At 37.1% G+C, this 4,350-nt stretch overlaps 1 long non-coding RNA gene across 1 annotated transcript; it reads left to right on the top strand.

The window, feature by feature from the left end:
• The first annotated feature begins 209 nt into the window (after positions 1 to 209).
• On the top strand, positions 210 to 3,846 carry LOC309694208. Its single transcript, XR_014272820.1, has 4 exons — positions 210 to 339; positions 1,158 to 1,308; positions 1,802 to 1,856; positions 3,294 to 3,846. It is a non-coding gene; the product is annotated as an uncharacterized lncRNA (long non-coding RNA).
• The last annotated feature ends 504 nt before the right edge of the window (positions 3,847 to 4,350 follow it).

Below are 4,350 nucleotides of genomic sequence, written 5' to 3'. Positions count from 1 at the left end.
TAACTTATTTTTGGACTCTTGTGATCAGTATGACCAGATTGTGTGAGTTTCCATACTAAAAGAGCTGTAGAGATAAAATAATTGGCATAAGAGACACTGATTTTTGGCATGATATACTGCAGAAGTGTTTTTGGTTTTTTTTTTTGCATAATTTACCTTTTAATTTAACTGCATTCCCTGTATTGTAACAAAACTAACATTGTTTATATGTCAGAAAATTAGCAAACATGAATAAATGGCGAAAACAATATAATTATAACATATTTTTATTTTACTTATTTTAGGTCTGTGAAGCCAAACTTGATGCTGGGGATTTATTTTTGTCAGTGGAGTCGAATGGTAAGTTACAATTTGTGCATTTTGTCATATTGGAAACACCACAGATTATATTGTAACTTAATAGCTCTGTAGAACAAATGATATAAAGATTGTAGTGTCAGGGTCCTTAAGAAGTAATATTGCACTATTGATGATCGCATGCAGGTGGCATAAACTAAATATTCAGACGTGCTACCAACAAATGATTCATTAACAAAAGCAGTGGAGCAGACTGTTTAGGTTCTTGTGGTTGTAATAACATCCATAACTGAAGGTTTGTCATTAATTTATTTTCACAGGTCTAGATGATCACATCTGACTTTGTCATTTAAATGAGGTGGACTTGCAAACTTTGCACTCTTTTGGGTAAATTGCTGTCCACTACATATACACAGAATGTGCACAGTATTTCAGATATAAAAAGCGAGTATGTAATGGACTCGCTGGCTTTAATGTAAAAAGCCTGTTGTGTAACTTTAATGAGACAGTTGGACTAAAGCAATGTGTTGCTCATCAAGGTAAACATCTGAGGAATAAGGAAATTGTTACTTGTCCTTTCACTCAGTGTTCTTTTAATCACACATTTACTCCAGTTTTACATCACATAAGTCATTTTCACAATCATTCTACTTTAAAAGATTTCAAGACAGAGCTTATTGTTCTCTGAACTTCCTTGTTCGCTGAACGGCAGGTAAAGTGCATCTTTTTGTTTGTTTGCTTTTGTGTGTTTGTTTTCTCTAATGGGCCTCAGATTAAGCCTCAGTTTGCTTAAATTTGGGTCTCAAAGAATCTTTTTTTATTCTGCCTGTACTCCCCACCCCTCTTCTTCTGTTGCTCAGGTTGAAGCAGAATTTGCCTGTCTTACATCTGTTGACCTGAAAGGGTTCCTTTTTGCTATGCTTGACCATTATGGAGAGGTTCGTGGAGCTGTACAAAATCAAGAGCGGCATGGGAGGGCTAACTAGGCTCATAAAATGCTTCGGTGATGATGTAAGTGTTCAACTGCGAAATCTAATCCTTTAAGTTTTAGGTTATCCAGTTCAACTGATGAACTCATTGAAAGAAGGCTGATGAGTAAAGTCTGTCATCATATTTCACAACTGGACATTTAGTGTGGTAACTTTTACTGTGTATATTGGTGGTAGGTTGGATATCATTGATTGATTGATTGGTAATTTATTTCAACATGTGAATAATATACAAGTACATTTAGAAAAGAAATAAGAGAGAGAAAAAGATACTATACAAATTACATACAAAAAACCATTCTGATTAATTTACATGTTGAAAGGGAGTGGGAAGAAGTATACACTTATTTATCATATTCTACTTGAATGTCCTGATAAGCCTGATTCAAAATCTCCAATGATAATCATATATTGATGGAATTATGTATCAAAAGCTGTGAATTTGGAGCTGTCTGCATGCTTCATAAACACTGTTTAAAAAGTGTTTTTGTTTTCTTTTTGACTTCTTTGACCAGAGCCCTACACAAAGGAAGAGGACAGAGGACCTCACACACTCTCAAGACTGTGAAGGTTAGCATTGTTTATTTTAGTAAATTTTATAATGACAGCACCACAGTGGATTTTAAACTAAACAATAGATGCCACATGATAACATGTGTACTTCTTCCTCACCAAATGTATTATTACAAGATCTTTGACACTGGATTTGGTCTGGGTTTCAGAGAAACTAACTGGCAAGCTAGCGTTGATATTATTAGTGTCTTGTGTTTATTCGTGTCTTCACCAGGGTCTTTGACATTTCGCTGCTGTACTCTTCACTTCAGCTTTACGTTTGATTTCTCACATTGTATATTGTAATGGCAGAGACATTAGGATATTTAAGGGGCTGCAGTGGCTGCTACAGCTGTGGGGGGCAATACTTCGTGAAGTGTCCTGGACCCTGGAAAAGAGACTATGTAGACTGTGTAGACTGGGTAAGCAATTAAAGGCAAGGCAAGGCAAGGCAAGTTTATTTGTATAGCACAATTCAACAACAAGGTGATTCAAAGTGCTTTACAGAGACATTAGAAACAAGAACAAATAAAAAGCATGATTTAAAATTGAATAAAACAAGCAAATAAACTATAGCAAATAAAGGTTACTGGCCCAGAGTCATTGGGCAGCTGGGTAAAGGTGGATGTTGATATTCAGTGCCAATTATGCAACCTGTTCAGCCATGTCTATATGCTCTTTTTTTTTTTTATGCTGTTAATATAGGGAGAAAAAATAAACTTTAATCAATAAACTGATTAAAGAAGCATGGTCTATGGAGCCACAATCTGATCCTGTAGTGTAGCTGCAGTTTGCACAGTTCATGTATTCTCAGACAGATTTGGTTTAGAGCACAGCCAATATTTAGCGTAAGTAGATTTAAATTTACACACACTGGTGATGGCAGCTACATTGTAGCCACAGCCACCCTGGGGCGCACTGACAGAGGCGAGGCTGCCGGACACTGGCACCACCGGGCCCTATGACCACCACCAGTAGGTAACAGGTGAAGTGTCTTGCCCAAGGACACAATGACTGAAACTGTCGGAGCCGGGGCTCGAACCGGCAACCTTCCGATGATAAGACGAACTGTCAACTCTTGAGCCACGATTCAGTCATCCACCCATGTGTGTGAATGACTGAATGTGTAAAGCGCTTTTGAGTCCTTAAGGTACTAATAAAGCGCTTTACAAATACAGGCCATTTACCATTTAAATGGAAAATTTTGTTTGAATTCTGCAATTGAAGACATGCTCAGTTATTTATGAACATGGTCTTTGTTTAAAGCAAGAAATGGATTTGTAACATGGGGGTGCATATCTCATTCTGAAAAAACTTTACTAATAAGTGTTACCCAAAGCCAATCAGCATCAGCCAAGGCATCAGTGTGGCTCTTCTTTGGAAAGACATGAATTCTTAAGCACGAGGGATATTGTGTAATTTTATTTTATTTTTTGTCTTTGAACCCTTTTATAGCCGACAGGTATTGAAGACACGTTTTCTAAGAGGATGAAAGTTGCCATTGTGATGGTGAAAGAAGAAGACATCATCGATGTGTTGGTTGTCGTTGAGACAGTAATCCTGTCTAATCTGAGGGATGTCTCAAGTGCCATTTCCATGCTGATGGGCCTTCTCTTTGCCCTCAACATAGACTATCCAACGGAACTTAAGGGCATCTTTGAAGTCATTCAGAACATCCTAATGAACATTGGTGGAAGGCAGTGCGTCTCACTAGTGCATGGTCTAAGAAACAGACTCTTGCAGAACGCCATACAGAACTGTAATTGTATGCTCACAGCATACAATTGCCTTAGTGTTAAGGACAGTTTTTATTTTACTGTTTGTTTTTTTTATTCTTGCAAGTTCTCATTCTCACTTTTGTATGTCACTAAATGACTACACTTTACATTCCAGATTAGACAATTACTCATTTGTTCATGGTTTAAGAAACTTACGTGAACAACAATATAATGGTGGACTCTGCAGATGCTTATCTCATCAAGTCAGTAGTTTTTCCTTTGTTTTGCAATTTAGCAGACTCAAACTAATGTTGCTGAAATATTCATATTATCAAATGTTTCAGAAACATGCACTCATTTTCAGAGATATTGGTTCTGTGGAATTTGTTGCAATTGTTTTTGTTTTTTTTGGGGGGTTTTTTCTTTTTTTTTTTGCCTGTCCCGTTTGGCTCTTATGCCATCAGAGTTGTTGTCTAAAGGCAAAGAAAGATGCCCAACGGATTTACTTTACCAAATTGACCATCCCAGCCTTGCCGTAATGGTCCATTTGATTCACCTTTTATTGTTCATTTTATTTTCACTTACTGAATACGGGACAGACTTGACTGGGGGAAAGAAGGGGAGAAAGAAAGAGGGAAAGAGAAACAGCTGAGAAGAGGGACGGGGGAGAAGGGCAAAAAACAAAAACCAACAGAATGAGCAGAAAAAAAAAGAAAAAGAAAAAAAAATGCATATATCGATCACCTGGATCACCTGCTGAGAAAGAAAAAAGAAAACAAGCAGAAGAGAACAAG

Source organism: Aulonocara stuartgranti (assembly GCF_965226115.1).
Source record: "Aulonocara stuartgranti genome assembly, chromosome: 18".
Lineage (NCBI taxonomy): Eukaryota > Metazoa > Chordata > Actinopteri > Cichliformes > Cichlidae > Aulonocara > Aulonocara stuartgranti.
This window is presented reverse-complemented; position numbering and strand designations above follow the sequence as displayed.